This window comes from Palaemon carinicauda, chromosome 43 (assembly GCF_036898095.1).
Source record: "Palaemon carinicauda isolate YSFRI2023 chromosome 43, ASM3689809v2, whole genome shotgun sequence".
NCBI classification, from domain to species: domain Eukaryota; kingdom Metazoa; phylum Arthropoda; class Malacostraca; order Decapoda; family Palaemonidae; genus Palaemon; species Palaemon carinicauda.
In genome coordinates this window covers 16632020-16660003 of record NC_090767.1, presented here as the reverse complement: position 1 = coordinate 16660003, position 27984 = coordinate 16632020, and the positions used below count along the sequence as shown (strand labels likewise).

General features: G+C 47.3%; 2 long non-coding RNA genes across 3 annotated transcripts in view; one reads left to right on the top strand and one right to left on the bottom strand.

Annotated features, from left to right (window-relative positions):
- The window catches only part of LOC137633938 (uncharacterized), a 203624-nt gene that overhangs the window by 51464 nt on the left and 124176 nt on the right, over positions 1-27984 (top strand). The gene's annotated exons all lie outside the window — the stretch shown is intronic.
- LOC137634020 (uncharacterized) lies at positions 886-22688 on the bottom strand. Of its 2 annotated transcripts, none has more exons than XR_011042425.1 (4): positions 22579-22688; positions 20579-20743; positions 20087-20309; positions 886-1016 (listed from the first exon to the last, which is right to left on the bottom strand). It is a non-coding gene; the product is annotated as an uncharacterized lncRNA (long non-coding RNA). The 2 variants fall into 2 exon arrangements; XR_011042426.1 differs by having other exon boundaries at positions 898-1013.

Sequence of the window (27984 nt, the reverse complement as noted above, 5' to 3'; positions counted from 1 at the left end):
AGAGAGAGAGAGGTTGGTAGAGGAAGACAGAGAGAGAGAGAACTCTAGTTCTCCTTGCCAATGGATCATGCTTCCTCTTGCAGGAGTAAATTGCAACAGCTTCCTTCCCAAAACACAAAACATCTACACTGGAGTTTTGTCGCAAGGGAGCACAGGGACTGCTTTACACAGGGGTCACACCCAGTGACACTCTGGCGGTGTCAAGCACACCAGCCAGACAATAACTTCAAAACAGGCAGGTAGGAACGATTGAACATTCAGACAAAAACGAGTAAGTCCCTCACGAAGGAGCACTACCACAGAGCAAGAGTTGAGTTACGGTTCAAGAACTTGACTCTCTTCCTGATAGGAAGAACGTGAACGAACTCCTCAGAAGGGGAACTGTAAGTCACGCCCTTAGCAAAGGTACACAACAGATTGAGAACCAAAGGTTTGTATCTTCAAAGGAATTAAAGTCTCTTCGCCAAATGCTTACCTTTCGGTGTGTTTCCACTCTCACAGAGAGAGGGGTAATACATAGCTACAAGAGAAAACCCAATACTTATCACAAAAGAAAGTAAGGAAAGGTCCAGCAGTAGGAAGATGAGAGCAGAGACAGTACATACGTACATACTGGTTGCTGTCGAAGAAATGAGTGACGTGATACTTGTTAATGACTCAGAGGCTATTTCAGCCAAGCTGAAGACATTCTCTTAATTAAATGATGAAGAGTTTATATCAGCATAGGAACAGAGACACTGTTACTAACTATGGCTACTCCTAGCAGAAACTCCATACCAGCAATACTTCATGAATTCTTGATATAAAAAATCTACCCTTCATATAACATTTACTTTTGAATTTACCTTTCATTGGATAAGATGTGGATCAAGTCCACACTGCTCCCAGAGGAGAATCCTTGAGGCCAAGATGAACGGATAATTCATCATCATATCCAACCCCCTCCTCATCCTCAAAACAAATGGACAGTGACGATATGTGACCGCTGTACAGATCAGGGTCATGACCCTTGTCTTCTGAAAGAGAAACATATGTATGAGTTGACATTATCAAAATAAAAAAAAAACCAAAGCGTGTCTACACAATGCATAGTCTCTTTAATCACAAAATATAAATACAACATAAAAGTCAAATATTCTTTCACAAAACATCTTTGATCAAGAGGAAGAAAAGAAAAAAAGGCCAAATTGGCCCACAGATTTTAAGGATTAATTCTATGAATATCACAAATTTTAAGTAATTTGTATTTTTCCTAACAGTATTTACCTCAAACTACTTTCTTAGGAGACTTATACTTTAGGAGGAGGGAGTGGCTTACAGTTCGGAATATTTCGAAACATCCTGGGGCCCATGACCTAGATAGGAGGCTAGGTCTAGATTGTCCAGGGAGAGGTAGGAGAGTAGGGGAAAGCACGCAAAAGTCTACCTTATGTACAACTCACCTTTAATTATAATCCAGACATGGTGTGCCTCAATGTACCCCTCTCACCTGGAAGGGGGATATGAAAAAGGATGGGATAAAGGAAAGGGGGGTAGCAAGGAAGGGGGGAGAGTAAGGAGGAACCTGTGTCATTTACGATTACTTCCCACGGGCTACCCGGGGCCCAAACCACTAAACTTGTTGCATGGCCGAAATGACCGGCCCAATGGAGAAAGCATCCAGGGACTTTCTCGTAGAGTCTTTCAGGTAATGGGCTGTAAACGTGGACTGTCTAGCCCAAGTGCCTGCCCTTAAGATTTGGCCCACCGCCATCCAAGGATGTGCTAAGGCCCCTAATATCATGTGGTCTCGGGGTCCCAGGCACCATGGAGCCATCACTCTCGTAGGCCCTCTTTATAGCCTGCCTAAGCCAGAAGGATATGGTATTTTTGGACACCGCCTTCTTGACTGGAACTGTGGAAACGAACAAACTCTTGATGGCCGGTCTGAGTTTGGATGTCCTACCGAGGCATTTCCTGATAGTTCTTACCGGGCACAAACGCAGGTCTTCCGGGTTGTCCGAGCGCGGAATCGCTGGGATGGAGATTTCTTCGAACCTGGGATCCGCAACTGCAGGGTTCTGGGTCTTCGCCACGAACTCTGGTAGGAACTTAACATGTCCTTCCACCCTTTCGAGTGTGAAACCTCGAAGGACAACCCATGGAGCTCGCTAACCCGTTTGGCCGAGGCAAGGGCTAACAAGAAGACTGCCTTGAGGGTGATGTCCTTGTCCAAAATGTCTTTAAGCGGTTCGAAGGGGGGGGGCTCGAGAGAGCCCTAAGAACCTTGGCCACATCCCACTGGGGGACCCTCGAGGAGCGGGGGTCACAAGTTTGTTCAAAAGTTCTGATCAGCATGGAGATGTGGCGGGAAGTGCCTAGATTGATGCCCTTGAGTTGGAAAACCTAACCCAGTGCCGCACGGACTTCTTTGATGGCTGGAATGGATACTCCCTTGTCATCCCGTATATGGACTAGGAAGTCTGCGATATTGTAGACCGAAGCGTCTAAGGGCCACAGATTCTGAGTAGCACACCACCTAACGAACGTTGCCCACTTAGCTTGGTATACGAAGCATGAGGATTTCCGGAAATATCCCGACATCCTGTCAGCAGTCTTGTCTGAGAAGCCTTCCCTCCTTAGCAGTCACTTGATAACCTCCAAGCGTGAAGCTTCAGGCCTTGGGGGTTTTCGTGTAGCCTTTGGAAGTGAGGCTGACTTAGAAGGTCTTCTCTTGTCGGCAGGGGCCAAGAAGGAAGGGTGGCCAGGCCCTGAAGATCCGTGAACCACTCCCTCTCTGGCCACCAGGGCACTACCAAAGTCATCTTTGCGGACTTGGCTTGTCTCAGCCTGTTGAGAACCTGCCTGATGATCCCGAAGGGGGGAAATGCGTAGACGTCGAGACCGTCCCATGAGTGCTGGAAGGCGTCCTCGAACGCTGCTGTCGGATCTGGTACTGGGGAGCAGAATACGGGGAGTTTGGTGTTGAGTCTTGTGGCGAACAGGTCTATCACCGGGGAGCCCCAACACCGGAGAACTTCTTGTGCCACCTGGGGGTGCAGAGACCATTCTGACCCCACCACCAGTCCTGTCCTGCTGAGTACGTCTGCCAGGACGTTCCTTTTTCCTGGAATGAACCTGGCTGTTAACTGAATGTGGTTCCTTTCGGCCCATTCCAGGATCTGAGCTGTGAGGTCACACAATTCCCTTGACCTTAAGCCTCCCTGCTTTTTGATGTATGCCATCACTGTGGCGTTGTCGCACATGAGTGCCACCGAGTTCCCCCGGAGGAGACGGGGGAATTACGCCAGGGCGTTTCGTTCCGTACTGCCATGAGCTCCAGGAAATTGATGTATTGTACCGGGCCTTTTCCTCCTCTGACCATTTCCCCTCTGCTGTTTCCTCAAGGAGATGCGCTCCCCACCCCTCCTTCGATGCGTCCATGAAGAGCAGCATCTCCGGGGGAGCGGCGCCGAACGGAGCCGACCGGAATTCCCTTTAACATGTGACTCCTGTCGGACCACCAGAGAAGAGTGTCCCTGGAGGAGGGGGATACCGGAACTATCTTCTGCGGGGACTCCTCCGCTGACCAGAGATCCTTTAGGTTCCACTGGATCGGTCTTAATTTGAGCCTGGCCTGTGGAACTAATTTTTCCAACGAGACTAGGTGACCCACTAGCCTCTGCCAATCCTTGGCCCTCACCGGAGTGCCAGCTAGGAACGGGCGAATCACTTGGTCTAGATTGTTCAACCTCTCCTGGGGGGGGGGAAGGCTCTTGTTAGCTGGGAGTCCAGTACCATCCCCAGGTACGTCATCCTGGTGGTGGGGACTAACTGGGACTTCTCGAGGTTGATCGTGATCCCGAGGTCCTTGCAGAACTGCAACAGCAGAGAACCTTGAAACTTTAAGTCTGCCTCTGAGGCTGAAAGAAGCAACCAGTCGTCGAGGTACCTGATCAGTCTGATGCCCTGCTTGTGTGCCCAGACCGAAACTAGGGCGAACACCCTCGTGAAGACCTGTGGAGCCGTCGAAAGACCTAAGCAGAAAGTCTTGAACTGCAGAGTCTGAGCGCCCCACCTTACTCTGAGGAACTTCCTGCTGGAGGGGTGAACGGGAATCTGAAAGCAAGCATCCTTGAGATCCAGGGACATCATGAAATCCCCTTCTCTCAAGGCTGCCAATACTGACTTCGGCGTGTCCCTTTAGAAGGGAGTCTTCTTGATGAACTTGTTGAGGGCCGAGAGGTCGATGACTGGCCTCCAACCTCCCGTCGCCTTCTCCACCAGGAAGAGCCTGCTGTAGAAACCTGGGGAAGGCTCGTGAACTGGTTGCAGGGCTCCCTTGTCCAACATGGCTTCCACTTCTGCTTGTAGGGCTGTCCTCTTCTCTGAGTCCTTGGGCGCGAGACACTCTGCCCAGTGTTCGGGAATCAACGGGGGCATATCTGACAAGAAGGGAATCCTGTATCCCTCCCTGAGGACCGTCACCGTCCACGGATCCGCTCCATTGTCCCGCCATGCTTGCCAATAGTGTTTGAGGCATCCCCCCACCTGAGGTGTGGGAAGGTGTAGGGGGCCTCTCTTCCTATCTCCTCCTAAGGAGACGGACGGAACGGCCTCTCCTTGAGCCTGTGAACTTTGGCCTAAAGGAGGCCTGACGTTGGGCACCACTCCTTCTGGAGGGCCGAGGGGACTGGTGCCAAGAAGAGGTAGAAGCTTCCTGCCTAGCTGGGGGCGTAGGTGGGTAGGCCCCATCTGTAGTGGCTCTTTTCACCAGGGGCCGTCTTGCCAACTGCTGTCTGGGTTCGGTTGTAACCTTCATCCTGCTGACCCTCTCCATCATCTCAGTCACTGTTTGTAGGGGGAACACCGTCTCACACCAAACGGGAGAGTTTCTCAGGAACTTAGATTCCCTCTCAGGGAGTCTACGGGGCAACCTGTACAAAACATTGTCCCTTCTCCTCAGAACCCAATTGTCCATCTGGGTAAGGGACTGAAAAGTTAGGAACTTCATGGCCTTGCCCCCCAAGCGGATCAGTTCCTGTAAGAGTGATTGATTCTCGGGGACTGACAGGTTGTGAGCTAGCTGGAAGCCTGCTAGGGTGCACCCCTACCAGTCCAACCAAGAAGTGACGTTTACGATATCCTGAGACGTGTCCTCCATCATGGCAGCCTCCGCTTGCGAGAAGACCACCGGTGCGTTCAGGCTAAGCTCGTCCGGATTGCCCTGGTTCAGGGTAGCGACCGCTTCCTCCACCGTGCGGGGCCCAGAGTGACGCCCGTCGGGCACATAAAATTTCTTCTGGATCCTAAGACACGGCAGGAGCTTGGAGGAACCCTGTGCCCTCAACGAGTTCTTCGGGCCTGCAACAAAACGGTCCACATGCTCCATCCCCAGGGCAACATCGGGAGCTAACGGTAGAGTCAGAGAAGGTTTCTGCTGGACAGGATTGTCCACCATCTTGCCCAGACCTGAGAGCCAAGCTTGCTCCGCTTCTGGTTGAGGTTCATCCAAACTGTGGTGCCGCCGGATAAGTGCCAAAACCTTACAGTAGGACAAGACCTCGTCCGGGGAACCCTCGCCCGCTCCCAGAAATTCGTCTACAATCTGTACCTCCGTGTCGGAAAGCTCATCGATCATGGAGGGATCCGTGGGAGCGGAGGCATCCCTCTCCTCCTGGCGGAGCGATGGAGCGGGCGCCTCCGTCGCAGGTAAAGCCGCCGGGGCGGAGGTAGCCGTCATGGGTCTACCTCCTCCCAGGGTAACCCGGGCGGTGCTAGTCGATGGTTGCGACAGCGGCGTATCTTGGAACTTGGCCGGAGCCGCTGTGATGAAAGGTGATGAAGTTGAGCTACTGGGTCCAACCAGCGGAAGTTCCCGACACATGGGTGGAGCCGCCGACTTACTAGGTCGGGGCAACTGAAAGTGTACCAACGGCCGCACCCGACAAGATGGGGCCGAAGAGACACTGTGCAAGGTTACGGAAGCGGCTCCCGCAGCTACCGAAGTAGGCACTGGAGCAGCGACCTTCTTGCTGGATTCACGGCGGTGGCGAACCACCGTGATATACCTTTTCCTCGGGGAGCTCCTCCTCCTGTACCTCCTCCTCGAGGACTTCGACCTATTCCTGGCCAGGATGGCGTGTGAGCTCGGTCTCCTCCTCCTGGACAGCTTCCTCTTCCTCCTGGAGTCACGTCCGCTGGAACTAGCCGAAGAGTAGGAATCGTAGGAAGAATAATCGTCTGAAGAATAAGAGCTCGCCGAGTCGTATGTCTCAATGACGAGCCTCCTAGGGGTCCTTGGTCTGGATCTCGGGGTCGAGGGTTCCATGAAGTCCGGCGGAAGCGTAGCTGAGGGGGCCGGGGGTGAGCGGATAGCGGGCCGAGAGGCGAACCACCCTTCGAACTCCTCCCCATTCATCACGGGCGTCCTAGGCGCCGTCCACACAACGGAGTCGGGATCGGATGAACACATGGGCCGCCTTTCTTTGTCCCGACTACCCCCAGGACCCGCTGAACCTGAAAAACCTTGCCACGATGTGGGGGTAGGAGCCGATTTGGGATTCTCCCTCACCGGGTCTTCACCTGAGACGGGTCCTGCAGGCACCAGACCATCGTCTACAACACATACTTCCGCCACACTAGCAGACTCCCCTCTCATCTGCGTAGGCCCCTTTTCCACAGATTCCCCGACATCAGACTCATGGGGAACGGCAATGGGCTGTTTCCCGCAACGGGCTTACATCGTCCCCTACTCTGGGTAGGGGAAGGAGAAGGAGAACCTCTTTCCAACTGCGCTGAGGGCAACATACGCAGCGAGGAAAAGCATGGCTTCTTCAGCAATTTCTTGGATGCCTTCTTCTTCTTTTTGGAGAACAAGGTCCACTGCATCTCCGGCCAAGACTCGCACTCCTGGCACGTGGAGGAAGGTGAACACTTATTCCCCCAACACGAGGAGCACAGCCTGTGTGGGTCGACCTCGGGCTTAGAGAGCCAGGCTCCACAAGACTTACCAGCTTGGGGCCCGGGACAGCGACGCTGGGATTCCATAGCGGAAAGCGACACGCAAACGACACAAGAACACAAGGGAAAGGTGAGGGAGATAACACAGACACGTGATACACAAGGGAAGGAACACACGGGAACACGTGGGAGCACAAGGAATGGAGAGCACAAAGGAACACGTGGTACACAAGGTGATCGGACGGGATAAGAGAGAGAGAGCGGCGAGATGTTATCTACGCCGCGACCAGATGCTTACTGACGATCTAACACGCGCAGCCTCACGTGCTGACCCCGGGTCGCCCCAGGGCGAGTATCCTTCCGCCCCGGAGCGCCCCGACAAGGTAACGGAGAGAGGGGGAGATCCCAGATCCTCTTAAGAAAGTAGTTCGAGGTAAGTACTCCGTGCTGGAACAAACTGTATCTGTAGTACCGGCTCAACGCTTAAAGGAATAAAGATGGCAGCGATGGTGCCGCCATCTGAGTACTCAAACAGTAACGGAGGAAGGGAACCATATTAACGGCTCCTCTTTTATTTTGCCACTTTTCCCCCTCAAAGTGTAAACGCTATGCGGGGTGCAGATTGCTATGTGGCGTGTCAAGAATACGTCCCCTGATATTATGCGATATCCTTAAAGGAAACTTTAAGGATATTCGTGCCAGGAGTTAGAATTCTGGAGATCTCAAGTTAAATTCTCTGGGAATATCACTGTACAGTAGTCAAATATACCCTAGGGAGCTACTTAAAGGAACCTTCCATCAGGACGACATGGCTATCTCACCCAAAAATTGATTTTGAGCGAACCGTTTTCTTTTAATCAAACAAACCTGAGACTTTGGAACTCGGCTCTTAAAATTCATTAACTGGTGGGTGGTATAAGCCCAACCCGCTCAACAGTACAATTCAGAGCCGTCTGTCTAAAACAGCACTGAACTAGAACTTTTATTAGTCTCTGTAGCCAATGAGAAAAAGGCGAGATGGCAAGAACTGATAACCAGCACAGATATGACTTAGAACAGTAAGAAAGCATGGAAAACAATCAGTCAACTGAACTTGGGTAAGAACCCCCAAACGAGAATAGCTACTGTAACACCCAATGCAGGCGCAAAACAACTCTTACTTAATGGAATGCCATATGACAAAGAACGAAGATATCACAAAAGAATGAAGAATGAAATGCAAGAGAATAACGAGATGAAACCACTCACTGTTGAAGAACTCCAGGAAGCCATGAAACACCATAAACCTGGAAAAGCTGCTGGTCTGGATGACATTACATTTGAGATAATGCTGCACTTTGGCAACAGGAATAAATCATGAGCATTAGTACTTCTTAACAACTTTGCAAGAACATTCAAGATCCCAAAACTATGGAGAGAAGCTAAAGTTGTGGCCTTGCTAAAACCTGGCAAAGACCCAATGATCCCTAAGAGTTATTGGCCAGTATCTCTCCTCTGCACCTTATATAAGCTGTACGAACAGGTGACGATGGTCCCACTACCTCCCACAGTCGAAGATCAACTGACACCAGAGCAGGCTGGCTTCCAGGCAGGAAGATCCTGCTGCTTTCAGGTACTTAACCTCACTCAGTATATTGAGGATGGCTCTGAGCTTGGGAAAATCACAAGGATAATATTCTATGACCTAACAGCAGCCTATAACAATGCGAACCACAGGTTGCTTCTTTTAAAACTTGCCAAAGTTATTCACATGTACTTGAGACAACAGCAAAACTGAAGCTCTGCGGGCTGATGAGTAGGGACCCGCCAATTCACTATGAGTAATATGGCGATTAACCTGGGTTGCAAGCAAACCTTCGTTAGACAGAGGCCCTCGTTGGATGGGTGTGCAACAATGCGCATGACTTCTCTGTGAGACTAGTGTCTTTGCTAACACAGGCTGATGCATCATGAAGCAGCAAGGTGCTTATGCCCTCCTACCAGAGAAGGTATTTGCTCACAAGGAGAAGAATAAGGTTGTGCTGAACTAGAAGAAGGGCAGGTTTTCCCTTGTGAGAGGTCAAAACTCAGAGGCCCAGGTCCCGAAGGGCTTGGCCTCACAAATCTCTATGAGCTTTGTTGTGCCCAACGGACACGATGTACGCAATAACCCTGAAGTGTTACAACGTCATAGCTTACAAGACTCATAGATGACCCCAAAGGGAAATTGCTCGTGAGACTCGTGCCTTGGGGGTACTATGGGAGACGCAAGCAAGCATCACCATCTTGTACCCTGGGGTACAACGGCAAGGGGCAGGAGTTGCGAGCAGCCACCTAACCCCATTGCTGTTGAAAATTTATGCCATGACATTGGCCTCTTTGTGTAAGTCAGCATATTCTCGACGTAAGCTAGACCGGAAAGAGCTGTGACGTAAACGATTCAAAGAAAAGCTGCGAGTTGACTGGAACAATTTCTGGCCACCATCAACATCTCTGCCGGCCATCAGGCCACTTGGCAGGATGCCCTACACCTGTTGGGTGTTCTTGTTGAGGCAACCTGTCAGCAAAGCCAGATGGCAGAGGACTTGGCCATTAGTTGTGTGGGACAGTCATGGCGCAGCTCGGATGCTAACAGGGGTGACATGGCTGCCTCCAAACTTCACCTGCACCCGAGCGAGTCTACCCACGTACACCTCCTCGACCTGTCCCGAAGCCTGCATCTGTGGAAGTGGGCCTGTCATCAATGCGCATCCCGGATAGGTCTCCTCAATTCCAGAGGAGGTACTGTACTTGGTGCGAGAAACCAGGGCACATCGTGAATGAGTGTCGCAGACGGCTCAACCTGTGCTTGCCCTGTGGCTCGGCTAACCACCATGTCGCGCAGTGTGAGCAACAGGTCACCCGTCCAGAAGTCAGCTATCACCTGCAGCTCTGAGAAGGAAACCCCTTCCGTCCAGACTCCTTCTAGGTGGAGGGAAATACATGTGAATGCTACTCCTGCCCTCAGTGTAAATCCAACAAACATTGATAGAAGGTCGTGGCCTTCTTTGGTTATTGATGGTGTTCCATCCGCAAAGAAGGTACTAAAGATTTAACTGATGCTAGAACCCCCAGGACTTCTGCTACGCCACCTGCGGAAAGAGTAGTAGACATAAGAAGTTTTCTCGTTGCACAGGTCTCAATAGAGAATATTATTTTGAAAAAGAAAAGCGGGAATTATGGGACTTTGGACTCGCATGGGTAAGCGAGGGAAAATTTAGTTGTGTTAGATGCCTTTTTAAAATAATGTGGTTGACATGTTGACATTGTTTACTCCATTTTGGCAAACAATGTAGGTGGTATGTTGACATTCTGTTTACTGTAGTCCTTAAGGGCAGACAATGTTTGCTTCCTGAGATGTACCGATATGCAAAGCCCATAGACAAGTGTGTCTTTTGTGTTACTTAATTTTCAGTAACTACTATTTTTTTTTCAAATTAGTAAACAAAACTTTTTTCTATCTATCTTTTCTCATTTTGAAATAAAATCAATGGATGGTGCCCAGTGACCCATTCTTTCCTGATTGTTTCCCTTTTGCCCAAATCTGGGGGCATTCCCCCATATCTTTTATGTAGTGTGAAGTTAGTGTGTGGTCGACATTCTGACACTAAATAGTCTGCGTGCTACTCCCGGCCACAGTCTGCAAATTACTACATCGCCGTCTAGCTCCAAGAAGCTATGCTCTGAAGAACAAGAGCGAGGCAAGGACGAATCGAGCACACACTTGTGGAAGCACCCGCAAGGACGCCTTTCCCAGGGATGAGATAGCTGCCTGATACCTCCTAGTGGGGAAGGATGTCTTTACCACGAACGGGAAGGATGCCCGACACATGGAGGTGGACCTCCAAGCAGTGCTCTCTGCTTCCCGTCAACGAGCTTAAGCTCAAGTTGAAGGTCGGCATCGAGCGATGCCAGAGAAATGTACCCTGCGTTAGTTTCTGGGATAACCCCAAAAATATCCCCCAAGTGGTAGCCCTGAAGGGAACCAGTCTGCAACTGCTCTCGTTCTTACGCCAGAGCTGCAGGAAAGAAAGCGAACAAAAAGCAGAAAGAGCTGCAGCTAAGGGCACGAGAACTCTATCAGTGCATTACCTCCAGAGCCTCGGAGGGGAACACAGTGGTTAACCCGTGGGGAGACTGTGCGCGCTGCTACTATGCCTCCAATTGTATTACTCTAGGAAGCCATTCTTTAAACAGGGAGACCTGAATGTCTGAAGGAAGGCAGGAGTTGCCGCAGGTGGCAAGGAGAGAGACTCTCCCGGTGGAGGGCACTGCTGCTTCACTAAAAGCTATAGTATCCACAGCTAAGGGAAGTCCAGGGTCAATTGATCAAGTCAAAGGCCAGTTTATTAAGATTAATGAGAGAGACACGGAACGTCTACTTTCTACCGAGCCACAATAAAGTGATGTACACTGTAATATTACCAGTATGGGCGTGACAAGGGTAGCTGGTCTGCCCCACCCTGCTGACTAGCAGTGGGTAGTTACACCTCGTTACAATTCTTATGGCTGATTTCAGCTGCTTTTAAAATACATCTCCACTATAAAGAGCAAAAGGGTTTGTATATAGTTGTATATAGGTCAGGACAAATATGAAATAAAGTACAGTACAGAAGTAACTCGGTTTAGGAGTAACTTTGAATACGAGTCTACAAACTCAACTTGGTTTATGGGAATTGTTTTGATCTGTGAGAAAAGATTTCAAACCGTATGGGAATGTTATGTGGATAAACAATGAGAAGACTAAAATGAAAGCAGTCAAATGGTGCCCATACACCATCCATGCAGTGTTCACGTTCTTCTTACTCCATGTTCATGACGTTTTAAAGTAAGAGCAAAAATAATCGTCTCTAAAAAGGTTCCTTATAAAAATTGAATGAGAAGAAAAAAGGATAAATCAAATGATTCAGTAAGTGATAGTGAAGGTCATTCTCATCTCACACCAACCAAAGGTACGGAAGTGTGAGTTAATTTGTCAGCTATTTCTACTTTTCATTGTGATTTCTAATCTTCTACTTATTTCTGACGATAGGGGTTATAAATTGTCGATAATTTACATTACGAAACCTTTAAATCTGATGACATATGTTTATTTATGTGAATTTTCTTTATTTTTTATGGGAAAACTCGTAAACCAAGATACTGTACGACTGCATTGCTTTAAAATGACAAATTCGAAGATAATTTGTATTTTTCCTAACCATACAAACCTTAGCTATTTACAAAGGGTTATTACTTTTAGCGTAGCTGAAATGGCGAGCCATTAGAATTTAACGAGGGTGTATTACCCCCGCGCTAGTTAGCGGGGGGGTAGGGGAGTGGTAGCTAGCTACCCCTCCTCCCCCTCACACACAGGTGAATACTCACTTTCACTTAGAGGTAGGACTTGTCTTGGGGGACAGGGCTGGCGGGCAAATATGTGTAAATAGCTAAGGTTTGTATGGTTAGGAAAAATACAAATTATCTTCGAATTTGTCATTTGTTCCGTAACCGAAATACAAACCACGCTATTTACAAAGGGTGACTTATCCCTTAGGAAGGGTGGAAAGTCCCCAGCCATACTGGCTTTGGCTTTACCCGGGGACTCAGAATCCGAGTGAGTCGCACTCGAGAAAAGGAGTCCCTGCACCTCACAAGTTCCTTGCACCGCAAGGAACCATGTGGCCTACGTAAGCTTGTGTGTGAAGGAAGAAGTGTGACCCGTCCTAGGCAGTTGACCTGGAGTTCCAGAAGGAACTCTGGGTTAGGACGTTCCCAATACCACCTCGTCAGGGTATGGGGGACGCGACAGTATTGACTCAATACTCGGAACACAAGGAAGCATGGTTTACCTGCAGAGGTTCGAGGTCAGCTATGCAGAGACCAGGATGCTGCTTCCCCGTAGAGGGGATGATGAAGAAAGAAGTAAGGGCCAGACATACTTCTTTCGTTCATGCAGACTAAAACCTGATAACAATGCCCTCAACCTTCTGCTACCTGTCCAAAAAGGAGCCTGAGGTTAGACCAGCTGTTGTGTAGCCACCACAGAGCGATAGAAAACGTATCGAGACTCCTGTGGGTCACGCCCTGCAGGAAGCGGGCTGCGAAGGTCATCAGACGCTTCCAGACTCCAGCTTGTAGCACCTGCGTCACAGAGTAGTATTACTCGAAGGCGAGGGACGTTGCGATGTATCCAACATCGTGCTGTAGGGCGACGTGACGGGGGAGGGTCTGAAGACAGGTCGAGATGAATGTCCTTGAGTCCGGGCTGAAGAGGTATACTGGTGACTCTCCCCCCATGTCCTCCTTGTGTTCCCAAATCGGCTGCAACTGAGGCCAAACTGCAGCTGTTCCCAGCGCTAACCTCTCGATTCCTGTACTGGCAAGAAAGAGAAGGTCTTGGGACATCAGACACAGAATGGAGACTCAAAATCTTGAATGAATCGGACCGAAGGGTCGGGACCCTCAGATTCTGAGTCTAGCCAACAACTCAGGAGCGAGCCTGAATGTTGCCTTCTCCTCTTCCTTAGAAAGGGGGGGAGTAGTAAGAGACCAAGAAGATTGCTTACACACTGGCCGTGGCCAGAGTGAGCAGAAGACCCAAGGCGGAATACAATCCGAGGCCTGTCGTAAAAGGGTCTTGAGAAGATCTCTTAAAGGACTAAAAGTCCGAGCCATGCTCCAAGTCGGAGGTCTTCCTCCGACTAGGGCAGGGACGATCGTAGCTTCGCATGAGCGAGGATAGATCCAGCGGGCAGGAAAAAGTTATTCCTTTAAGCCTGAAGGTCAGGGAAAGGCTGAGCGACAGGCTTCATTGCCAAGAGCGGAAAGGAGTTTCCTCCCGCCGAAAGGCAATAAGACCGTTATTGCTGGAGAAGAGGCCTCACGGGAAGAGGTATATCTCCCACGGCACCAACCACCTTAGACTCTTCACTTTGCCTGGGAGACCCCTGTGGATGACTATCGCAGATGACGCGACCTCCGTACCGCGACTGTAGCGGGTTGTCTCTTCTAGAGGAGGAAGCGTAGTGTCTCCAGGCATGAAGCCGAAGCGACGCCCCGGTTCGGGAGAGATGTCGCAGTGTGGTTGCTTGAGTAGTCTGCGCCGTGGGAGAAGCTCTCCCGGGAGTTCCGTCAGGGGAAGCAGAGGGTCCAGAAACCGTTCTGCGCATAGTCCCAGTGGAGCTCTCCCATTGAAAGGTTGACAGACAACCTGGTTTTGTTGAGACCCATTGTCCGCAGACAAAAAGGAGGGAAGACGCAGGCGTCGAAGTTGTCCCACCATCACCGGAATGCATCTTGCCAGAGTCTCGGGGTCTGAGACTGGGGGGAAAACTAGCGGAAGCTTGAGGTTCCAAGCTGTCGCGATCAGGTCCCCCAGACCAGCACTTGCTGGTTACCCAAGGTCAAAGACCCTTAGGTACACTCTCTCTATGAGGCTCTGCTCGGATAGTCTGAGAGAAACATTCCCCTGCCTGGAATGAGAGAGCCGATGGTGGAATTGAGAGAATCTCAATCATCCCGGTATCTCTACTGCAAGATGTGAAGGTGTGAAAATGCGTCCCCTGCTGGTTAGCATGAAGTCGACACGCAACGGGGCGACTTGGCAGGAGCGGTAGGATCTGAAGAGGGGCCAGACTAAGGCCCTTAAGCCTGCCTGAATGATGGAGAGGTATCCTTCAGGTCTTGACCATAGGCCTGGACCGGAACATGCCCCCCCCCCCCCTTTCCTTTGACGAGTCCGAGAACCGCATCAAGAATGTGGGGAAAGGACGAGAATATCCACTACCATCAAGAGGCTCCATAGGTCAACACCCATTGCAGGTTTAATAGTTCCGCTGGTCCCATAGGGCCAGGGAGTCCGGTTAAACATTGCCTGAAGCCACCGGAACTTGGATCGCCCCACATGGAACTTATCCTGAGGCGACCGTTCGGACTATAAACGGGTCAATGAGGAAAGAAGAACTAGGAAACGTTCCAAGGTAGGGCTGAAAACTCTGCTTGACTGAGAACAGGTACTGCGACTCTCCTCAGTCTTGCCACAGTCAACCGAAAGGAAGGCTCGGAGGATGTGGTAACAGAATCTGGCGTCCCCAGGTGGTCACCCATCCAAGTACCGACGTTGCTTAACCTCGCTGGACGGACGAGAAGCGGGGTTTCCAACGTGGTAAGGCGGTTGACTCAATATCATGGCCAGATACTCCAGATGTTGAGGCAGAGGAAGAGAAGGCTCCAAGCAAAATACCATGAGCCCACACTCATGGTCAGCATTCGGAAGCTTTTCCCGGCGCTGAAGAAGGTCGAAACCCGAGCCTACCGGAGTTGACCAGCCCTCCAAACAGCAGAGGAGGCGAAAGTCTGCACCTGAGCGGCCAAAAGGAAGGCAGGGAGAGTTCTCTGGGGAAACACACCTGCTATGCCACGGCGGGATAGCCACACTGCATCATAAGCAGGAATACTTGCAGTTTAGGCTGAATTCGACGAGCACCCTGGAAGATGGATGGAATGGAAACTGAAAGTACCCGTCCTTCCGATCCAGGGTTAAAGGAGTCCTGTCTCCTCGTTACCAGTCTGATCGATTCTGCTGGTCTACGCTGGCCGAAGTTTGTTCGACAAACTTGATCAGGGCTGAGAGGTCGACTATGGACATCCCCTCTCAGATCCTTCCTTACAAGAAAGGATCGACTGAGGGGGCCGGGGGTGAAGCCGTCGATGATCCTAAGGAAGACCTTCGCCTAAGGTATGGATCATTCTGCCCAACCGGGCAACTCTGCTGATGCTATGGCATAGAGGTTCAGAGACACTGAATTCGCTGACAGAGACGGCAGGCGCGATATCCTTGGCTACTCACAGAGATTGTGCGGGAATGGGCATCGGGAAGCTGTCATTCGGATGAGTAACCTTAAGCATCCTCCCAGCGAAAAAACCTGCAATCCTAGAGTTCGTGAACTCCTTTTAGGACTATGCCCTCCCCCGGGGAAGTCTCCCGTGCCATCTGTTCCTGACAGGAGGAAACTGCAATTGGACACCTTGTCCCAGTTGTCGTAGCCGATAACTTAGGCCGACGTGGTTGAAAGAAAAGGGAGCTGGAGCCCTGCAGAGTCTGGAAGAAAGCGCCTTGGAGGAGTGAAACCGGAAGTCGATTTACTCCGCACAGCAGATGTTTAAGTCTCTGTCCTTGGGCAAAGACAAAACTCTTCTCAAGGATGGAAGGGTGTCTGAGGTCGTTGACCTCCACAGATGAGACACCCGAAGGAAGCCTTCAGTCAGTGCGTCCAGATGGTACAACATCGAGCTTGTCCGCAAGTAGATACTTAACGACGAAAGGCCAAGGTGCCTGAGCTCGAGAGGAGGAAAGTACCCTTGATCTTCCTGTAGCTTCCTTGAACCAAACCTCGGGCCGTAACCGAGGAGGGAAAGAACCTGGTAAGCTCCCAGAGGAAGAGGTAAGCAGTCACCCCTTGTCCGATGGAGAAATCTTCAACGGAAAGCCCCCCCGCCAAAAAATCCTTCCAGGGCGGGAGAAGGAGAGAGTACTCGTGCAGGAGTGGGGACCCTCGAGACCGACCTCTTGGGAACCAACTTCGCCCTGGGGGAAGTCACCACGAAGTCCACTCCTCTCTTTCTCTTCAGCGTAGGAGAGACAGCCGCTGGTTTGTTACCCTGGCCGGTGAGTGCTGGTTTCATAACCCTCATTAACGCCCGTGCCAGCGGATCAAACCATGTCTGCTGCTCCAAGGACACAGAGTCCGAAATCCTCGCTAAGGTGAAAGGGATCGGGCGATCCTTTGGAGAGGACACGACGGTTCCTGCCTGAAAAGAAGGTGGGAAGAATGCTGTACTGACCTGTCTTCGTCCTGCACTACCAACCTGTGCTTGGATGGAGGTGATCCCGAGTGCCGCCTAGGAGCAGGCGTCCCTGCTGCTACCACCGGCTGTGGAATTCGCCGCGAACTATGGTCGCGCGAGGGCGAACGGTCGCGCAAAGGCGAATGGTCGCGCGGGCGCACAGGCGAGTGGTCGCGCGGGCGCGCAGGCGAGCGGTCGCGCGGGCGCGCAGGCGAGCGGTCGCGCGGGCGCGCAGGCGAGCGATCGCGCGGGCGCGCAGGCGAGCGATCGCGCGGGCGCGCAGGCGAGCGATCGCGCGGGCGCGCAGGCGAGCGATCGCGCGGGCGAGCGATCGCGCGGGCGCGCGATCGCGCGGGCGAATGGGCGTGACGGCGAGGGATCGTGCTGCCGCGTAGGTGAAGAAGATCGCTGGCGGTAAGCGATGGCGAGCAGCATGTGTAGGTGAATGATCGCGTGATAGGGTGCGATGGTGATCAGCATCCGCAAGAGGGCGAGCGTTCAGGGTTGTGCGATGAGGAGCAGCATGCGTAAGCGGGCAATCGTGCAGGGTTGTGCGATGGCGAGCAGCATGTGTAGGTGAATGATCGCGTGAAAGGGTGCGATGGTGATCAGCATCTGCAGGAGGGCGATCGTTCAGGGTGGTGCGATGAGGAGCAGCATGCGTAAGCGGGCAATCGTTCAGGGTTGTGCGATGGCAAGCAGCATGCGCAGGTGAATGATCGCGTGAAAGGGTGCGATGGTGATCAGCATCCGCAAGAGGGCGATCGTTCAGGGTTGTGCGATGAGGAGCAGCATGCGTAAGCGGGCAATCGTTCAGGGTTGTGCGATGGCGAGCAGCATGCGCAGGTGAATGATCGCGTGAAAGGGTGCGATGGTGATCAGCATCTGCAGGAGGGCGATCGTTCAGGGTGGTGCGATGAGGAGCAGCATGCGTAAGCGGGCAATCGTTCAGGGTTGTGCGATGGCGCGCAGTTGAGGGTCGCGCGATGGCGATCAGCATCCGCAGTTGAGGGTCGCGCGATGGCGATCAGCATCCGCAGTTGAGGGTCACGCGATGGCGATCAGCATCCGCAGTTGAGGGTCGCACGATGGCGATCAGCATCTGCAGTTGAGGGTCGCGCGATGGCGATCAGCATCCGCAGTTGAGGGTCGCGCGATGGCGATCAGCATCCGCAGTTGAGGGTCGCGCGATGGCGATCAGCATCTGCAGTTGAGGGTCGCGCGATGGCGATCAGCATCCGCAGTTGAGCTAGTAGCTGGCGAACCATGTTCCTTCAGAAGTGTTGGAGAACGTTGGCGTGCCAGCTGTAACACACGTGGGCGATCCGGAGATCGCTGGCGAGCTGATGATCGCTGACGAGCTGACGATCGCTGGCGAGCTGATGATCGCTGACGAGCTGATGATCGCTGACGAGCTGATGATCGCTGACGAGCAGAAGGCTACGCGTGGAAGCCTGCGTAAAGAAGAGTCCTTGACCCCGACCTGAACCGAAGTTCTAGATCGCGAGGGCGAACGTGGGCGCACAGGGCACGTAACAGGAACCGCAGGGAAGATCATCTTGAAAGCGCTGACGAACAGGAGAGCGCTGACGAACAGAAGGGCGCGCAGGGAAACCCTGACACGCAAGGGAAGAACCCCCGTGGGGGCAACCCTTTGCCCCGAAGGGATCGTTGTCCGCCGGGAGACTGATGTCCGTCGGAAGACCGCTGTCCGTCGGGAAGACCGTTGTCCGTCGGGAAGACCGTTGCCCGTCGGAAGACGAGATTAGACTGCTGTCCATCTGCACCAAGACGGAAGATCGAGAAAAAGAAGTTGTAGGCTGCAAACGGAGATTCAAAAAGGCGCCTCAAGCACCCTTATAGGGAGATGAGAGGCCCTTACGACGAGGCGGACGGAGGGCCTTACGGCGAGGGAGGCCAACAGCAACAGCAACAGAAGAAACCTCCGAAGAGGAGTCTCTATGAGTGTACTCTCTCGCGAACGAAAGAGAAACACTTCGTGGAAGAGACTGGTCAGCCAGTGACCTAAAAGGGGCAATCCTCCGAAGAGGAGCTCCTGCAGTTGCCCAGCCCCTTGAGCGAAACTGCAGGTGCGACCGCTCAGCACCAAGAGCATAGTCGCACGAAAAAAAAGGCAAGAGAAGAACCCCCCATAAGAGGAAAAGCTCAAGCCTGGACAGGAAAAAACTTCCCTCGGAAGGAAAGTTATCCGCCCAAGGAGGCAAGCCTCCTGACTGTTCTAAAATGAACTGGAGAGCTGTCCGTCGACACGGGAGTACTACCAGTAGAAGGAGACACGCCCCTGACGACAATACAAGGGGGGAGGCAGCAACAGCCGAATCCCCAGGACTCAACCAGACAGCTCACACCGTTGCTATATTACAGAAACGAACTAGATCGGTAACTGTAAAAAAATAAAACAAATAATATTAGTACACATTCATTCCCCCGGGAAGGCTCCGAAGAGGAATCCCGAGGAAAAGGAACAAGAATTACACAACAGGCACGTGCCCTCACAACCACTTACACTCGCGGAAGGAGAGCTGTAACCAAAACAGAATTATAACAATTATAATTATGTAACTATGTAATTATGTAATTTAAAAATGAATGAACACTAAAGAAAAAAAAAAAAAAAAAAAACGAAAACCCCGAAAGGAATCGTACTACAAGCTGAAAAATTAACAACTACAATTAGATTCATAAACTAATTGAGACAAAATGTACGGCGTAGCAACCCCACCCACACGGGAAGGAAGCTACAAGGGCGTAGTAAAACATAGTAAAAGGGTGAACGACCTCAAGAGAGAGAGAGAGAGAAAGACCGAAGTCAAACTCGATCGCAACCCATAAAATTAGGCCGTGGTGGCCTAACTGCCGAGGCCTCCACGTAGATATCGTACACTACACACACACATCTGAAAAGGAAACTTACTTATTTCTATACTCAAATATATATACAAACATGAAAACATGTTTACATATATATTGAGTAAAAGAAAAGTAAGCGAATAAGTAAAGACAAAACAGACAATGGCTGCCAAGCGAGGACCAAGACAGAGAGACGTCTGTCACAGTCCGAGCCAAAAGTGAAAGTGAGTATTCACCTGTGTGTGAGGGGGAGGAGGGGTAGCTAGCTACCACTCCCCTACCCCCCCGCTAACTAGCGCGGGGGTAATACACCCTCGTTAAATTCTAATGGCTCGCCATTTCAGCTACGCTAAAAGTAATAACCCTTTGTAAATAGCGTGGTTTGTATTTCGGTTACGGAACAACTGAAGTTTTGTACACAACTCACCGGAAGAATTTTTCATCATTCTTGACATTTCCCGAATTGAGTCTATGCAAGATCTTTTTTGTCATTCTTGGTGTTGATACTTAGTTCCCGTAGCCTTCCATCTTGATTCAGCAGGGAGAGCTTTTCTCTTCCTTACTGTCAAAGATTCTTACTACGTTCAGCACATAAAAATACATTTGTGCGGTCTCTAGCTTTCGAAACATCTGCCAGCAGGATTATCTTTCTGAAATGACCGAATTGATAATGGACGAATCACGTTCCATTACAAACTTACAGTACAGTAATTAAACTGTATACAGTATACTCTGTATAGAGTTATAAAAGGTTAAACAATTCAATGTCAAGAAACACTACATTCCAATCAAAATTAAAAAAACTGTTATTTGAATTCAGAACATTCAAGCTATTTCTATATGGATCACCAATATTGAGAGCCTTAGGTCTAATTTCATTACAAATATTGAATAGTTTAGCATATACAGTTGACTTTACTTTTGGTCCCAATTGAAGAGGATGTACTAAAACACGCGGCAGAGCAGATGGTGACTCACAAACGTATACAGCTGCGGCAGTATGCCCGTGCCGCCTTAACCAGAGGAAAAGCTGTTGTTGAGAATTTGCACACGTTGGCATCAAAATTCAGCCGACCTGCATGACCTGAAAGCATAGTTAATGGTATTATTAACTAGATTAATCTCTGGAGGAAATTAAAACCTGATAAAAATGTCAAAATCTTCAAGATATTTGTGTTTTTTTTAACTATGCAAAACTGAATCCTTTGATAAGAGTATGATTTCAGTGTAGATGGAACTCGGCTTTAAAGAATTCATAATGGGGTTCGTAATGAATGCACTGGCGGGTGGCTGGAGAGCCTGTCCCCTCGCCAGCACACTGCACAGACGCTTCCGACCTTCGCCTATGACTTAAGGAGTGGACTCAGGGTTGTATTATTAGGAAAAATACGAATCACTTTAAACATTTCTATTTATTCCTTCACAGATACAGATACAAACCCTAGGTTCTTTCAGGGGAGAAAGTTCCTATAAGCAAGTCGACTTGTATCAAATACCAGGATGTCCAAAGACTTTGACCAAGGGAGATGCTTAAGTCTCGGCTTATTTTTTTCATCCAATCAGAATCGGATGTTTCCAAAATTTAAAAACAGGGTATTGGGAGCACCAAGCGTGGTTTGAGATGCTCATTCTAATCCACCGAGACGAGAAAATGGGAACACATCACTGCAAGAGTGAGGATACTTGTAAATCGTTTTATAATTCGACTAATTCGAAAATTGTAAGGATTGTGAAGTTTACCGAGAGTAATGATTTTACAGCTTATTTGTATAAGATAGGACTCCAGGTGGATTATTCTGGTGTTTATTCAAAGTATTGTTTTGGTAAAATGCGTTATAACTACGATGGAAAATCAACAAACAACGGTAAATCCACGTTTTATGGCCGTGTTATAATACAGTAGCTCGTGCCACGATTCCAGGAATTGTTGCCCGTCCCAACACCATAAACGCCCCATTTTTTCTTCTTCTTCGCTAATTGCCGGGCCATCTCACCCACAACAAAAAGGAAGTTGACCAACAGGGAGAAGATCATATCTGAAGATTCCGTCTTCAATGACTTTGAGTAATTCAAGTACAGTAGCCTATATACTGTACATCTATATTTATGTTAATGTAGTTCATTGGGACAAATGTAAATTTACTTTTTACGTGTGAAATGGATATCCTTTTACAAAATATGATTGTGTTACCTTGCTAAGAGTCAAATGGGTTGCAAATCAAACACAGGGTAGGCGAAGAATACGGCAGTCTAGCCGTTAGGTAAGGACACGACTTGTAGGTTAGGTTAAGTAGGGATGTTTAGGTCACGTGGTGTTCTTGAGTAGAGGTTTTGCAGAACAACGGACAGGGTTTTTTGTAATGCGACAGCGATGTCTTACGAACTACTAGGAAAAAAGAAGGAAATTTCAATTTCATCATCATTATCATTATTAAAGGAGGAAATTAACCAGCCTCATGAATCAAGCTGGTCTCTTCAGAACTGGTCAAAAGGCAGTTTGGGGAGGTAACGTATGCATAATGTGGGGACAGAGAACGGTGAATGGATATATATTTACCAAGTTTATGAAAGAGTTGAAAATAAGTATAGGGCACGGCCATCATCATACATAGAGGTGGACGCTATTATAAATAGAGATGGCCGCTATCATATAAACAGGTGACTGCTACCATACATACATGTGGCTGCTTTCATACATACAGGTAGCCACTATCATAGATTCAAGTGGCCGTTATTATAAATACAGGTGTCTGCTATCATACAAATGATCAAAAGATATTACGTAAAAACAACTAATTTACGAAATAACCTATTGAAGGAATTCGTCTTCATACGATAGACAAGTGTCTACTCTAAACCTTATGGCAGTTGCCAAATACAAAGTACAATTGCTAAACTATTAGTTTAGGTAGTCCGTACCATTATGAAATATTTGTGTTCAACGTGGATAAAATAGAGCTGATATATATTAAAAAAAATAACTTAATCGTGGTTTCCTAGACTTCTAACTTCTCAAGACTTCCATCGTCTCAAATGTAAACAAACATTGCTCTTCCTCTTCTTCTGTTTTTCTTCAGAGATGGAACTGTAGAAGACACAATATTACTAAGAAAACAATATTAATAGAAGCCTTATTATTATCATTATTATTATTATTATTATTATTATTATTATTATTATTATTATTGTTATTATTATTATTATTATTATTACTCCTGGTTCCTTATTGCTCACTCAGCAAAATAAGTTTATATTACCTGTGCCTTAAATAAATTAATATCGTAAGGAGATTCTCAATCTTTACTTTTATTCCCTTCTACCTTGAAATTAGATAGGATAACACCTTGCTTTAGTTTTGGCAACCCATTGTGGTCAGTTTGGACTTCTTAAATTCTTCTTTTATTGGCATTGTTTATTGTTTTTATCATCTCTTATCTCCCTGGTCTTCTTTTTCTTATATAAAGTTATACTATCTTTCTTCTTATGATTGTATTTTTCTTCTAATTCTGTTTTAACCTAATATCTTTTTCATTTCTCTTTTTTTCGATTAAGTTCCTTTCTTTCCTTAATCTTTCTTCTTATTTCCTCGGTTACCCAAGGTTGTTCTTTGTTCTTCCCTTCATTTGTTACCCTTCTCCTATATGTTTTAGCCAAATGCTCTTGTTTCATTTCTGCCATTATTATGTTTAGCTCATCAATATTTTTTACATCCTTGCTGACAAGTTTTCTCTCTATAGATTTCACATATTCGTCTATATCTTTTGCGTCACTGCTATAATATGTAATTTTTTCCCACTTCACTTTATTGCAATTATTTTCTCTATTTGTTTTTACTTCCAATTCTGCTGTTATTAAGTTTTGATCTGATATATCTAATACTGCTTTATCTTCATCTATTTCCATACATTTAAATTGTTTATATAGCATATTATTTGCAAGTACAAAATCAATAGCACCTTTCATCTCCATTTAATAGTGTTAGGTTGTGGTTACCCATCCAATCTAGCACCATTTCCCCATTTCTGTCTACTTGTTGGTGTCCCAGAAATCCCACGTGGCCGTTAAAATCCCCCATAACTAGCAAAGGAGTTGTTTCTCCTGCTTTCTGTATTAATTTTTCACATTCCACTTTCAATTCTTGATCTCTTTTTCTATCTTCTTCTGTATTTCCTGCTGCGAAATATACCAGTATTATCAGGAATACTAAGTTGTGGATTTTGCACTGTACCATTATTATATAGGTATGTTTTGTATCAATTTCCTCTGCTTCAGTGATGTTATTGTTTTTAAAGATTAACATTAACCCACCACCCTTTTTGTCTTTAAAATCCCTTCTTTTTTCTATTTTTAACAGACCTTTACTTAGCTGTATTTTATCTATCTTTCGGTGCGTTTCTGTCAAACAAAATATATGAATTTTATTTGTGTTCATCTCGTTTTCTACTTCTATTAATGTCTGCTTAGTTAGTGCTTGGATATTTAACAGGCATATTTTTATACATTGGCTAACTTTTTTGTCTAAATTTATACCTTTTCTACTTCGCTCTGCTTGCGTTTGCTTCTTGACGAAAATTGTCGTTTATAGTTCTCCTCTGTTTATGTACCATCCCGGCTCTCCATTTTCTTTTTTTTTCTCTCTCTCTCTCAATTCCTCTAGCAACTTCCTTTCTTTTTCCCTTTCCCTGAGAGTGAGGTCAGGTGCTATGAAAACTTGTCTCAACTCCTCTTTTGTTGATTTCCTGAGGTGTTTCCCCCTTGCAATTACTCCCCATTTTTCCTTAGTGCTTTTAAGCTTAACTAGCAGGGGCCTTGGTTTTTGTCTTTGTCCCTCTCTCTCTCTCTCTCTCTCTCTCTCTCTCTCTCTCTCTCTCTCTCTCTCTCTCTCTCTCTCTCTCTCTCTTCCCTTGGTTTGCCTAACCTACCCACTTCTTCAATTTCCACATCATTCATTCCTAACTCGACATTAATCAAACTCCCACATATATCAAAATCATCTCTCAGCTTTTCATTACTATCAACTTTTGTACTTTCTTTTATATTGAAAATTACTATATTGTTTTTCTTTTTCTCCTTTTCCCTTATTTCTATCATCTCTGCCCTGACTTCCTCCCTAACTTCTTCTCTTGTCAGCTGACCTGTTCCTATCATATTATTATCCACCAAGGACCTAATCTCCTTTTTTAACTCATCTACCGTATCCTGCAGCCCTATGAAATTATCCCTGAGCTCATCATACTGTTTTCTAAGTTTCTTGTTTTCTGCCTTCAAGTTTTTGAAACTCCCCCCCCCCTGGCATCTGCTACAAAACCATCGGGCATGTTTAGATTCACTAATTCTCTTAAATTCACTTCTGTCTAGTTGACCACAGCCTCTATATGGAACCATACATCACACAAATCACATTCTATATCTTCTTGGTTTGATCTTACCGCTTTTTTGCACCATCTGCGGTCCTTTGGACCAGCTATGGTTTCTTCTTGAATATTCTTCCTCTCCTTTTCCCCCTTTCACTTCCTTCCTTCTTACACTCACACCCATTGCACCTTTCACTGATTCTCTCTTAGACACCATGTTTAATATCTTTTGAGCTTGAGTATGTTATTCTAGAGGCTTTTCAATTATCAGAACACACAATCCCGTTTTGAGGCACAAATAAATATTGTTACCACCTTACATTTCATTAAACATATCAAGAGTAGGGTTGTCACGCGTCCTGGATTTTATCCTTTTGCTCTCTGTCCCGCATTGACCCTTCTGGGACACCCTTATTGTCCTGATTTTAGTTCAACATAATGCTAATGTTGAGTGTGTATCCTCCCTCACTAATGTCCTGTGGACTGACGAGCGGAACAGGTTGAATGTGGCTTCTGTAAAAGCTACCTCAAAATGTCCTTGGAACTTTAACTTTAACTTTTAAAGAATCTTGTTGGCAGGTGCTAGAGAGGACCTACTGAAAAAAGTAAAACTTACTTACTTTGATGGCTGCTTTTCCAGTCCCATACAGCAGGGGAACCCCACTCTCTCCAGGACCTCCTCCACTGTCGTTTTACCTTGTTTATTCAGAGTATTTAACATTTCATGTCTCATATTCTTCATTTACTGTTAAATCGTCACTGTCAAAACTCATGAAATGAGAAAGTCTTCAGGGAAATATAATTAAAGAATAGAGATTTGAGTTAAATTTTTGCTTATGTAAATTTTTTAATTTTATCCTAACAAAATGTTTGTTGAAATTCCGTATAAATATGAGAGAGAGAGAGAGAGAGAGAGAGAGAGAGAGAGAGAGAGAGAGAGAGAGAGAGAGAGAGAGAGAGAGAGAGAGAGAGAGAAGGAATGGGGGGGGGAGTACTAGGATAGCCACAGGTGTAAACACTGAAGGAGGGTTGGGCTAACTTGGGGGAACCTCAGCGTCACAGTTACGTGATTAAGTACCACTTCTTCGAAATGCTCTGAGGGAAGGGAAGAAGTTCCTTTTTTTCTAAGAGTAAACGGGTTAATTAAGCACATCTGTCAATTCATTGTACCACCACAAATTAGGCCAATATTTGAAACATTCATTGCTGTAGTTTCATGGAAATTCACAAGCCTACTTGATAGATATTTGGGTAAAACACTATTACACAGCCTCTGAGGACGTTAGGGTAGGTGTACGGATTTAAATTAAGGTAACTTTAGTAATTCTTTCTATCAATCAGTATTATTAGGTAGAGTAATAAATACCCTACCTGTCAAAGATACAACCTATCTCTAAAATTCACAAAAAAAAATATTATGAGAGAATGTATTTTTTATCTAGTATCACAAAAAACTGCAGACTTTGATGTGAAAGTAATATTTTTATGTCATATAAAGCTAATAAGACAATAAGTACTTAAATTATTAATTTCATTATTCTGTCAAATTGTTTTTAAATAAATATTCATTTTTTTTCTATAGCTGGAAGTGTTGGGTTTGCAATGAGACATTGTCCTGGTGACCCAACTTTATTACAAGATACTCAAGAGCCGACTGACTGGCAACAGCGTATGCAGATGCATGCTCGGCAGCGCATGGCCGGAAAACATATCGTACATCCCCCCCCTTCAAGATTATACTTATACATGGCAAAAATGAAAGGGGGAAATGTCCCTAGATCATGTGAAGAATTTTCTTCACTCTTCTTCTTTTAATCGTATTTTCAGCTCTCTTCTACTAATACTATAGCTACTCCTTAAACATTCTCTCCTACATCTAGTTTTCTTTAACGAAACATAGGGAGGACTAATCTAAACTTGTTGACAGTGACGCACGCCATGTTCGTGACGTCACAGCGTAGATACGCACGTTAGAGGGCCTTAGTGTAACCACGGCGTATGTTGGTTCTTTCCTTAACTACATGGGTCGAGATTAAATTCATAAACTGCACATTTTATATAAATTCCAATACTGCTGAATTAATGCATCTTATATTTCTCAATACCAATTAAGGTTTGTTAATTTTAAGATGTATGCCCATCGTACCAGTCCATTGCTAGTTAATCATTTTAAATATTAATTTTTAGCAAGCCAGAATAGGTAGGATTATTGTATATATAACCTCCCTCAGAGCAGCAAGATTTATCTGAGTATTTAGTACAAAATCCTGCCTCCTCTGCACTCCTTTCAACAATATATTGCCCTGTCCTTAAGTCCCGATATGGCAACCCAAATGGATTACCATGCGCATCATGACCATCACTTGTTTGGCAAGGTGAAGCCAGGTGATCTCTTCGACCGTAGTGTCGAACCCATTCTACGAGGAGCTGCCCTGGCCTGCTGACCTGCCTGGTCATTGAACCCGGCCAATTCTGGCTCACCCCACTCTCTCTTCCAAAACGTGTCTCACCAACGAGTCCTGTTGCTGCCGGTCGGAGAGATTGAGAAGAGGTCCCTGGTGTACCTAGTTGCAGCCACAGTGAGAATTCTTGGGGTGAGCCAGGCAAGAGTGCAGCGTGCCAATTAGTGCAACAACCAGGTCAACAGCTATCTCGGGCATAGGACTAAACTTCAAAGGAGTGCAGGTACTACATCAATGGCCATTTAGTTTTCCCCCATTTTTTATTAGCTTAGACTAATTTTAACTTGATAGGGTACCTGGCTAATTACACTATTCGGACTGTGTGCGGTGGGATTGTGTGTATATATTTTTTCTATACAATTTTTTGCGTTTTGAGATTAACATAGTCTCTGGGTCACGTGGGCCACGTGCCAGACCCCATTTGGATTTTTATTATTGTAGACCACGTGTCTAACTAACTAATTTTCATCATTTTGAATTGCTTTCTTTTTATACCATTTTTTGCCTTT